This window comes from Pristiophorus japonicus, chromosome 1 (assembly GCF_044704955.1).
Source record: "Pristiophorus japonicus isolate sPriJap1 chromosome 1, sPriJap1.hap1, whole genome shotgun sequence".
NCBI lineage: Eukaryota > Metazoa > Chordata > Chondrichthyes > Pristiophoridae > Pristiophorus > Pristiophorus japonicus.
The window spans coordinates 299,067,436-299,080,059 of record NC_091977.1 but is presented as its reverse complement, the minus strand read 5'-3'; positions in this window follow the sequence as shown (position 1 = coordinate 299,080,059).

Sequence of the window (12,624 nt, the reverse complement as noted above, 5' to 3'; positions counted from 1 at the left end):
CTATCCCGAGTCCTGTTTAGCTACCGCACGAGACCCCACTCACTCACTGGGATCCCACCTGCTGAACTGCTCATGAAAAGAACACTTAAGACAAGGCTCTCGTTAGTTCACCCTGATCTACATGAACAGGTAGAGAGCAGGCAGCTTCAACAAAGTGCACACCATGTTAGAGCAAGTGTGTCACGTGAGATTGAAATCAGTGATTCTGTATTTGTTTTAAATCATGGACAAGGTCCCAAGTGGCTTCCCGGCACTGTTGTGTCCAAAGAGGGGAGCAGGGTGTTTCGGGTCAAACTTTCAAATGGACTCATTCACCAGAAACACATTTTTTTTTAATTTTATTTTTTTTATTTTTCGTTGCCAATCTTTCCAATTCTTTGTCAAATCACAAACGCCAGAGGTCACCTTGCACACATCAAGGATCACTCTGCGCCAATGCTCTTAGCCAAAAGGCCGAGAGCCACTGCACCGTTCCTGGAAGTACTGCAATACCAGGTTCATGCCATGGAGGTGGATGGGTCAGGCCCCCCACACACCTCCGTGGAGGTGGATGGGTCAAGCCACCCCACCCACCTCATGGACCAAATCAAACTCAGATTCATGGACTATCCTGAGCAACCCACCTTGGATCCTAGCTTTTTTGATCCCCCAACATACACACCAGTGGCAACCGGCACCACAGTTGACCACGAAGCAGAACCCAACAACCACAGCAGCCCTGCAGGGCCCAACACACCAGGCAGCCCAGCAATGCCAACTGCACAGCAGCCCAGCGAGGGCCCAACAAATGATTCAACAACACCAGCTTTCACACCGAGACGATCAACCAGGGCAAGAAGGGCCCCAGATCAACTCACATTGTAAATAGTTACACTATTGACTTTGGGGGGAGGAGTGTTAGCCACCAGCGGGCTCATCCCCTGGAGTCATAAGAACATAAGAATTAGGAACAGGAGTAGGCCATCTAGCCCCTCGAGCCTGCTCCGCCATTCAACAAGATCATGGCTGATCTGGCCGTGGACTCAGCTCCACTTACCCGCCTGTTCCCCATAACCTTAATTCCCTTATTGGTTAAAAATCTATCAATCTGTGATTTGAATACATTCAATGAGCTAGCCTCAACTGTTTCCTTGGGCAGAGAATTCCACAGATTCACAACCCTCTGGGAGAAGAAATTACTTCTCAACTCGGTTTTAAATTGGCTCCCCCGTATTTTGAGGCTGTGCCCCCTAGTTCTAGCTCCCCTAGCTCCCCGACCAGTGGAAATAACCTCTCTGCCTCTATCTTGTCTATCCCCTTCATTATTTTAAATGTTTCTATAAGATCACCCCTCATCCTTCGGAACTCCAACGAGTAAAGACACAGTCTACTCAATCTATTATCATAAGGTAACCCCTTCATCTCCGGTATCAGCCTAGTGAATCATCTCTGTACCCTCTCCAAAGCTAGTATATCCTTCCTTAAGTAAGATGGCCAAAACTGCACACAGTACTCCAGGTGCGGCCTCACCAATACCCTGTACAGTTGCAGCAGGATCTCCCTGCTTTTGTACTCCATCCCTCTCACAATGAAGGCCAACATTCCATTCACCTTCCTGATTACCTGCTGCACCTGCAAACTAACTTTTTGGGATTCATGCACAAGGACCCCCAGGTCCCTCTGCACCGCAGCATGTTGTAATTTCTCCCCATTCAAATAATATTCCCTTTTACTGTTTTTTTTTCCAAGGTGGATGACCTCACATTTTCCGACATTGTATTCCATCTGCCAATCCTTAGCACATTCGCTTAACCTATCTAAATCTCTTTGCAGCCTCTCTGTGTCCTCTACACAACCCACTTCCCCACTAATCTTTGTGTCATCTGCAAATTTTGTTACACTACATTCTGTCCTCTGTCCCCTCTTCCAGGTCATCGATGTATATTGTAAACAGTTGTTGTCCCAGCACCGATCCCTGTGGCACACCACTAACCACCGATTTCCCACCCGAAAAGGACCCATTTATCCCGACTCTCTGCTTCCTGTTAGCCAGCCAATTCTCGATCCATGCTAATACATTTCCTCTGACTCCGCGTACCTTTATCTTTTGCAGTAACCTTTCGTGTGGCACCTTATCGAATACCTTTTGGAAATCTAAATACACCACATCCATCGGTACACCTCTATCCACCATGCTCGTTATATCCTCAAAGAATTCCAGTAAATTAGTTAAACATGATTTCCCCTTCATGAATCCATGTTGCGGCTGCTTGATTACACTATTCCTATCCAGATGTCCCGCTATTTCTTCCTTAATGATAGCTTCAAGCATTTTCCCCACTACAGATGTTAAACTAACCGGCCTATAGTTACCTGCTTTTTGTCTGCCCCCTTTTTTAAACAGAGGCGTTACATTAGCTGCTTTCCAATCCGCTGGTACCTCCCCAGAGTCCAGAGAATTTTGGTAGATTATAAAGAATGCATCTGCTATAACTTCCGCCATCTCTTTCAATACCCTGGGATGCATTTCATCAGGACCAGGGGACTTGTCTACCTTGAGTCCCATTAGCCTGTCCAGCACTACCCCCCTAGTGATAGTGATTATCTCAAGGTCCTCCCTTCCCACATTCCTGTGACCAGCAATTTTTGGCATGGTTTTTGTGTCTTCCACTGTGAAGACCGAAGCAAAATAATTGTTTAAGGTCTCAGCCATTTCCACATTTCCCATTATTAAATCCCCCTTCTAAGGGACCAACATTTACTTTAGTCACTCTTTTACGTTTTACATATCGGTAAAAGCTTTTACTATCTGTTTTTATGTTTTGCGCAAGTTTACTTTCGTAATCTATCGTTCCTTTCTTTATTGCTTTCTTAGTCATTCATTGCTGTCGTTTAAAATTTTTCCAATCTTCTAGTTTCTAACCTTGTCCACCTTATACGCATTGGTTTTTAATTTGATACTCTCCTTTATTTCCTTGGTTATCCATGGCTGGTTATCCCTTCTCTTACCGCCCTTCTTTTTCACGGGAATAAATTTATGTTGAGCACTATGAAAGAGCTCCTTAAAAGTCCTCCACTGTTCCTCAATTGTGCCACTGTTTAGTCTGTGTTCCCAATCTACTTTAGCCAACTCTGCCCTCATCCCACTGTAGTCCCCTTTGTTTAAGCATAGTACGTTCGTTTGAGACACTACTTCCTCACCCTCAATCTGTATTACAAATTCAACCATACTGTGATCACTCATTCCGAGAGGATCTTTTACTTGGAGATCGTTTTTTATTCCTGTCTCATTATACAGGACCAGATCTAAGATAGCTTGCTCCCTTGTAGATTCTGTAACATACTGTTCTAAGAAACAATCCCATATGCATTCTATGAATTCTTCCTCAAGGCTACTCCGTGCGATTTGATTTGACCAATCGATCTGTAGGTTAAAATCCCCCATGATTACTGCTGTTCCTTTTTCACATTCCTCCATTATTCCCTTGGTCATTGTCCGCCCCACCGTGAAGTTATTATTTGGGGGCCTATAAACTACGCTTACCAGTGACTTTTTCCCCTTACTATCTCTAATCTCCACCCACAATGATTCAACATTTTGTTCTTTAGAGCCAAAAAAGCCCAGCGGGAGATCGAGAGCCAGCGGCAGTTGGTGAGAGGGGAGCGACCTGTCAAAAGCCCAGCGGGAGATCGAGAGCCAGCGGCAGTTGGTGAGAGGGGAGCGACCTGTCAAAAGCCCAGCGGGAGATCGAGAGCCAGCGGCAGTTGGTGAGAGGGGAGCGACCTGTCAAAAGCCCAGTGGGAGATCGAGAGCCAGCGGCAGTTGGTGAGAGGGGAGCGACCTGTCAAAAGCCCAGCGGGAGATCGAGAGCCAGCGGCAGTTGGTGAGAGGGGAGCGACCTGTCAAAAGCCCAGCGGGAGATCGAGAGCCAGCGGCAGTTGGTGAGAGGGGAGCGACCTGTCAAAAGCCCAGCGGGAGATCGAGAGCCAGCGGCAGTTGGTGAGAGGGGAGCGACCTGTCAAAAGCCCAGCGGGAGATCGAGAGCCAGCGGCAGTTGGTGAGAGGGGAGCGACCTGTCAAAAGCCCAGCGGGAGATCGAGAGCCAGCGGCAGTTGGTGAGAGGGGAGCGACCTGTCAAAAGCCCAGCGGGAGATCGAGAGCCAGCGGCAGTTGGTGAGAGGGGAGCGACCTGTCAAAAGCCCAGCGGGAGATCGAGAGCCAGCGGCAGTTGGTGAGAGGGGAGCGACCTGTCAAAAGCCCAGCGGGAGATCGAGAGCCAGCGGCAGTTGGTGAGAGGGGAGCGACCTGTCAAAAGCCCAGCGGGAGATCGAGAGCCAGCGGCAGTTGGTGAGAGGGGAGCGACCTGTCAAAAGCCCAGCGGGAGATCGAGAGCCAGCGGCAGTTGGTGAGAGGGGAGCGACCTGTCAAAAGCCCAGCGGGAGATCGAGAGCCAGCGGCAGTTGGTGAGAGGGGAGCGACCTGTCAAAAGCCCAGCGGGAGATCGAGAGCCAGCGGCAGTTGGTGAGAGGGGAGCGACCTGTCAAAAGCCCAACGGGAGATCGAGAGCCAGCGGCAGTTGGTGAGAGGGGAGCGACCTGTCAAAAGCCCAGCGGGAGATCGAGAGCCAGCGGCAGTTGGTGAGAGGGGAGCGACCTGTCAAAAGCCCAGCGGGAGATCGAGAGCCAGCGGCAGTTGGTGAGAGGGGAGCGACCTGTCAAAAGCCCAGCGGGAGATCGAGAGCCAGCGGCAGTTGGTGAGAGGGGAGCGACCTGTCAAAAGCCCAGCGGGAGATCGAGAGCCAGCGGCAGTTGGTGAGAGGGGAGCGACCTGTCAAAAGCCCAGCGGGAGATCGAGAGCCAGCGGCAGTTGGTGAGAGGGGAGCGACCTGTCAAAAGCCCAGCGGGAGATCGAGAGCCAGCGGCAGTTGGTGAGAGGGGAGCGACCTGTCAAAAGCCCAGCGGGAGATCGAGAGCCAGCGGCAGTTGGTGAGAGGGGAGCGACCTGTCAAAAGCATACTGGTGCAGCTACAGCGGGAGAGAAAGCAAAATAGAAGTAGAAAGTAATCAAAAAGTGACGTCACAGCCAATGGGGTAAGTGATTGGCTGGTGATTGGTGAGTAGCTTTTCTTTTATTTTTTATATCAGTAAGTGAACTATAAGATTGTTATTACCAATTTAAGGGTATCTAAGGTTAAGACATGGCAGGAGAGCTCGGTCATGTGATATGCTCCTCCTGTACCATGTGGGAACTCGGGGACACTTCCGGTGTCCCTGACGACTACGTGTGTGGGAAGTGTATCTGCCTCGAGCTCTTGACGGTCCGCGTTGCGGAATTGGAGCTGAAGGTGGATTCACTCTGGAGCATCCACGATGCTGAGAATGACGTGAGTATCACGTGTAGTGAGTTGGTCTTACCGCAGGAGAAGGGTCCACAGCCAGATAGGGAATGGAAGACCAACAGGAAGAGCAGTGCAAGAAAGATAGTGCAGGAGTCCCCTGTGGTCATCCCCCTGCAAAACAGATACACTGCTTTGAGTACTGTTGGGGAGGATGACTCATCAGGGGAGGGCAGCAGCAGCCAAGTTCATGGCACCGTAGGTGGCTCTGCTGCAAAGGAGGGCAGGAAAAAGAGTGGGAGCGCGATAGTGATAGGGGATTCGATGGTGAGGGGAATAGATAGGCGTTTCTGCGGACGCAACCAAGACTCCAGGATGGTATGTTGCCTCCCTGGTGCAAGGGTCAAGGATGTCTCGGAGCGGGTGCAGGACATTCTGAAATGGGAGGGAGAACAGCCAGTTGTCGTGGTGCACATTGGTACCAACGACATAGGTAAAAAAAGGGATGAGGTCCTACGAAAAGAATTTAAGGAGCTAGGAGCTAAATTAAAAAGTAGGACCTCAAAAGTAGTAATCTCGGGATTGCTACCAGTGCCACGTGCTAGTCAGAGTAGGAATCGCAGGATAGCGCAGATGAATACATGGCTTGAGCAGTGGTGCAGCAGGGAGGGATTCAAATTCTTGGGGCATTGGAACCGGTTCTGGGGGAGGTGGGACCAGTACAAACCGGACGGTCTGCACCTGGGCAGGTCCGGAACCAATGTCCTAGGGGGAGTGTTTGCTAGTGCTGTTGGGGAGGAGTTAAACTAATATTGCAGGGGGATGGGAACCTATACAGGGAGACAGAGGGAGACAAAAAGGAGGCAAAAGCAAAAGACAGAAAGGAGATGAGGAAAAGTGGAGGGCAGAGAAACCCAAGGCAAAGAACAAAAAGGGCCACTGTACAGCAAAATTCTAAAAGGACAAAGGGTGTTAAAAAAACAAGCCTGAAGGCTTTGTGTCTTAATGCAAGGAGTATCCGCAATAAGGTGGATGAATTAATTGTGCAAATAGATGTTAACAAATATGATGTGATTGGGATTACGGAGACGTGGCTCCAGGATGATCAGGGCTGGGAACTCAACATCCAGGGGTATTCAACATTCAGGAAGGATAGAATAAAAGGAAAAGGAGGTGGGGTAGCATTGCTGGTTAAAGAGGAGATTAATGCAATAGTTAGGAAAGACATTAGCTTGGATGATGTGGAATCTATATGGGTAGAGCTGCAGAACACTAAAGGGCAAAAATCGTTAGTGGGAGTTGTGTACAGACCTCCAAACAGTAGTAGTGATGTTGGGGAGGGCATCAAACAGGAAATTAGGAGTGCATGCAATAAAGGTGCAGCAGTTATAATGGGTGACTTTAATATGCACATAGATTGGGCTAGCCAAACTGGAAGCAATACGGTGGAGGAGGATTTCCTGGAATGCATAAGGGATGGTTTTCTAGACCAATATGTCGAGGAACCAACTAGGGGGGAGGCCATCTTAGACTGGGTGTTGTGTAATGAGAGAGGATTAATTAGCAATCTCATTGTGCGAGGCCCCTTGGGGAAGAGTGACCATAATATGGTGGAATTCTGCATTAGGATGGAGAATGAAACAGTTAATTCAGAGACCATGGTCCAGAACTTAAAGAAGGGTAACTTTGAAGGTATGAGGCATGAATTGGCTAAGATAGATTGGCTAATGATACTTAAGGGGTTGACTGTGGATGGGCAATGGCAGACATTTAGAGAACGCATGGATGAATAACAACAATTGTACATTCCTGTCTGGCGTAAAAATAAAAAAGGGAAGGTGGCTCAACCGTGGCTATCTAGGGAAATCAGGGATAGTATTAAAGCCAAGGAAGTGGCATACAAATTGGCCAGAAATAGCAGCGAACCTGGGGACTGGGAGAAATTTAGAACTCAGCAGAGGAGGACAAAGGGTTTGATTAGGGTAGGGAAAATGGAGTACGAGAAGAAGCTTGCAGGGAACATTAAGGCGGATTGCAAAAGTTTCTATAGGTATGTAAAGAGAAAGAGGTTAGTAAAGACAAACGTAGGTCCCCTGCAGTCAGAATCAGGGGAAGTCATAACGGGGAACAAAGAAATGGCAGACCAATTGAACAAGTACTTTGGTTCAGTATTCACTAAGGAGGACACAAACAACCTTCCGGATATAAAAGTGGTCAGAGGGTCTATTAAGGAGGAGGAACTGAGGGAAATCTTTATTAGTCGGGAAATTGTGTTGGGAAAATTGATGGGATTGAAGGCCGATAAATCCCCAGGGCCTGATGGACTGCATCCCAGAGTACTTAAGGAGGTGGCTTTGGAAATAGCGGATGCATTGACAGTCATTTTCCAACATTCCATTGACTCTGGATCAGTTCCTATCGAGTGGAGGGTAGCCAATGTAACCCCACTTTTTAAAAAAGGAGGGAGAGAGAAAGCAGGGAATTATAGACCGGTCAGCCTGACCTCAGTAGTGGGTAAAATGATGGAATCAATTATTAAGGATGTCATAGCAGCGCATTTGGAAAATGGTGACATGATAGGTCCAAGTCAGCATGGATTTGTAAAAGGGAGATCATGCTTGACAAATCTTCTGGAATTTTTTGAGGATGTTTCCAATAAAGTGGACAAAGGAGTACCAGTTGATGTGGTATATTTGGACTTTCAGAAGGCTTTCGACAAGGTCCCACACAGGAGATTAATGTGCAAAGTTAAAGCACATGGGATTGGGGGTAGTGTGCTGACGTGGATTGAGAACTGGTTGTCAGACAGGAAGCAAAGAGTAGGAGTAAATGGGTACTTTTCGGAATGGCAGGCAGTGACTAGTGGGGTACCGCAGGGTTCTGTGCTGGGGCCCCAGCTGTTTACATTATACATTAATGATTTAGACGAAGGGATTAAATGTAGTATCTCCAAATTTGCGGATGACACTAAGTTGGGTGGCAGTGTGAGCTGCGAGGAGGATGCTATGAGGCTACAGAGTGACTTGGATAGGTTAGGTGAGTGGGCAAATGCGTGGCAGATGAAGTATAATGTGGATAAATGTGAGGTTATCCACTTTGGTGGTAAAAACAGAGAGACAGACTATTATCTGAATGGTGACAGATTAGGAAAAGGGAAGGTGCAACGAGACCTGGGTGTCATGGTACATCAGTCATTGAAGGTTGGCATGCAGGTACAGCAGGCGGTTAAGAAAGCAAATGGCATGTTGGCCTTCATAGCGAGGGGATTTGAGTACAGGGGCAGGGAGGTGTTGCTACAGTTGTACAGGGCCTTGGTGAGGCCACACCTGGAGTATTGTGTACAGTTTTGGTCTCCTAACTTGAGGAAGGACATACTTGCTGTTGAGGGAGTGCAGCGAAGATTCACCAGACTGATTCCCGGGATGGTGGGACTGACCTATCAAGAAAGACTGAATCAACTGGGCTTGTATTCACTGGAGTTCAGAAGAGTGAGAGGGGACCTCATAGAAACGTTTAAAATTCTGACGGGTTTGGACAGGTTGGATGCAGGAAGAATGTTCCCAATGTTGGGGAAGTCCAGAACCAGGGGTCACAGTCTAAGGATAAGGGGTAAGCCATTTAGGACCGAGATAAGGAGAAACTTCTTCACCCAGAGAGTGGTGAACCTGTGGAATTCTCTACCACAGGAAGTAGTTGAGGCCAATTCACTAAATATATTCAAAAGGGAGTTAGATGAAGTCCTTACTACTCGGGGGATCAAGGGGTATGGCGTGAAAGCAGGAAGTGGGTACTGAAGTTTCATGTTCAGCCATGAACTCGTTGAATGGCGGTGCAGGCTAGAAGGGCTGAATGGCCTGCTCCTGCACCTATTTTCTATGTTTCTATGTTTCTATATCATCTCTCACAACTGCCCTGATATCATCCTTTATTAACAGAGCTACCCCACCTCCTTTCCCTTCTTGTCTATCTTTCCGAATTGTCAGATACCCCTGTATATTTAATTCCCAGTCTTGGCCACCCTGCAACCACGTTTCTGTAATGGCCACCAAATCATACCCATTTGTAATGATTTGTGCCGTCAACTCATTTACTTTATTTCGAATGCTGCGTGCGTTTAGGTAGAGTGTTTTAATACTAGTTTTTAAACCATGATTTTTAGTTTTGACCCCTCCTGCAATCCCTTTATATTCATACACATTGTCCCTTCCTATCACCTTGTGGTTTACACTTACCCCACTGCTACTCTGCTCTGTTGCCTCCTGCCTTTTGCATTCTTTCTTGGGGTCCTGTTCATCTGAGCTCTCACCCACTCTAACTAGCTCAGAGCCCTCTCCTGGGTTCCGAATACTCCTCACATTGAGGCACCGAGCTTTCAGGCTTGCCTTTTTATTACACTTTGACCCTTTAGAATTTTGCTGTACAGTGGCCCTTTTTGCTTTTTGCCTTGGGTTTCTCTGCCCTCCACTTTTACTCATCTCCTTTCTGTCTTTTGCTTCTGTCTCCATTTTGTTTCTCACTGTCTCCCTGCATTGGTTCCCATCCCCCTGCCATATTAGTTTAACTCCTCCCCAACAGCACTAGCAAACACTCCCCCTCGGACATTGGTTCCGGTCCTGCCTAGGTGCAGACCGTTCAATTTGTACTGGTCCCACCTTCCCTAGAACCGGTTCCAATGCCCCATGAATTTGAATCCTTCCCTGTTGCACCACTGCTCAAGCCACGTATTCATCTGAGCTATCCTGCAATTCCTACTCTGACTAGCATGTGGCACTGGTAGCAATCCCGAGATTACTATTTTTAGGTCCTACTTTTTAATTTAGCTTCTAGCTCCTTAAATTCGTCTCATAGGACCTCATCCCTTTTTTTACCTATATCGTTGGTACCAATGTGCACCACGACAACTGGCTGTTCACCCTCCCTTTTCAGAATGTCCTGCACCCGCTCCGAGACATCCTTGACCCTTGCACCAGGGAGGCAACATACCATCCCATAATCCCTTGGGAGCACAGTTATTTAAGGAGGCTTCACAGGTTGGAGAGGCACTCTGGAGACCTGCAATAAAATATTAAGGTCACACTTTACTTTGAGCTCAGTGTCAGTCTGACTCTTTCTCCATACACAACAACTCGGACATCAAGCAGGCCGTGTGTGGCAAATATGGTTCGTAGGCTTTCAATAGTGGCCGTGGACGTGCTTACAGACATTATTGCACATTCAATCCATTTTGAATAAGCGTCCACGACAACCAAAAAAATTTTGCCTAGAAATGGGCTCGCATAGTCCACGTGGATCCGTGACCACGGTTTAGAGGGCCACGACCACAAACTCAGTGGTGCCTCTCTGGATGCATTGCTCAGCTGAGAGCAAGTGTTGCACTGGCGCATGCATGACTCTAAATCTGAGTCGATGCCGGGCCACCATACATGGGATCTGTCTATGGCTTTCATCATTACGATGCCTGGGTGGGTGCTGTGCAGTTCACAAATAAACGTATTTCTGCCTTTCTTGGGCAAGACCACGCAATTGCCCCACAACAGACAGTCTGCCTACAGGGACATTTTGTCTTTGCGCCTGTGGAACGGCTTAATTGCCTCCTGCATCTCCGCTGGGATGCTGGACCAGTTCTCACGGAGGACACAGTTTTTTAACAAGGATAGTAAAGGATCCTGGCTGGTCCAAGTCCTGATCTGGCAGGCCGTAACGGGGGACTTCTCGTTTTTGAATGCATCCATTACCATGAGCAAGTCTGCAGGCTGTGCCATTTCCACCCCAGTGGTGGATAATGGCAGCCGACTGAGAGCATCTGCGCAGTTCTCTGTGCTCAGTCTGTGGCGGATTACATAGCTGTAGGCCGACAGCATGAGCGCCCATCTTTGGATACGGGCAGAGGCATTGGTGTTAATCTCTTTGCTCTCAGAGAACAGCGATATGAGCGGCTTGTGGTCAGTTTCAAGCTCAAACTTGAGGCCAAATAAATACTGGTGCATTTTCTTTACCCCATAAATGCACGCCAGAGCCTCTTTTTCAATCATGCTGTAGATTCTTTCGCCCTTGGACAAACCCCTGGACACATAAGCGACCGGTAGCAAGATCCCCGATTCGTTAGCCTGTTGTAACACACACCCGACCCCATATGACGACGCATCGCAAGCTAGCACTAATCTTTTACAAGAGTTATATAGGACAAGCAGTTTGTTTGAACACAACAGATTTCTGGCTTTCTTAAAGGCAGCCTCTTGTGAATTCCCCCATACCCAGTCATCTCCCTTGCACAGTAGCGCATCTAGGGGTTCTAGCAAGGTGCTTAATCCAGGTAGGAAATTACCGAAATAGTTAAGGAGTCGCAGGAACGACCGCAGCTCCGTCAAGTTCTGTGGTCTAGGCGCGTTCTTTATGGCCTCTGTCTTGCCGTCTGTTGCAATTCTTTTTCCCAAGAACTCGACCTCCCGCGCTAGGAAAACACACTTTGTGCGTTTCAACCTGAGCCCCACATGATCTAACCGACTAAGAACCTCTTCCAGATTCTTCAACTGCTCAATGGTGTCCCGAGCTGTAACCAGTATGTCGTCCTGGAAAACCACCGTGCAAGGAACCGACTTTAGCAGGCTCTCCATGTTCCATTGGAAGATTGCTGGGCCGACCGAATCCCGAACGGGCATCTGTTATAGATGAACAGACCTTTGTGCGTGTTGATGCAGGTGAGGCCTTTCGAAGACTCCTCCAGCTCCTGCATCATGTAGGCCGAGGTCAGGTCCAGCTTGGTGAACGTCTTCCCTCCAGTCAGGGTCACAAATAGGTTGTCTGCCTTGGGTAGTGGGTACTGGTCCTATAGCGAAAAACGATTAATCGTTACTTTATAGTCCCCACCAATTCTGACCGTGCCGTCCTCTTTGAGTACCAGGACAATCAGATTAGCCCACTCATTGAATTCCACCGGTGCGATGATGCCTTCTCGCTGCAGCCTGTCCAGCTCAATTTCCACTTTCTCACGCATCATATATGGTACCGCCCGTGCCTTGTGGTGGATAGGTCGCTTACTGGGAATGAAATGGCTTTGTACTTTCGTCCCTGAGAAGCTTCCAATGCCTGGCTCGAACAACGGTGGAAACCTGCTCAGAACCTGGGCACAAGGCATCGTCGACGGACGAAAGCGCTCGGATGTCGTCCCAGTTCCAGTGGATTTTTCCCAGCCAGCTTCTGCCAAACAATATGGGTCATCCACAGCGGGAGTTCGTGTACTGCTCCATCATAGGAGACTTTGACTTCTGCACTGCTAACTACAGGGATTAGTTCCTTGGTGTAAGTCCTT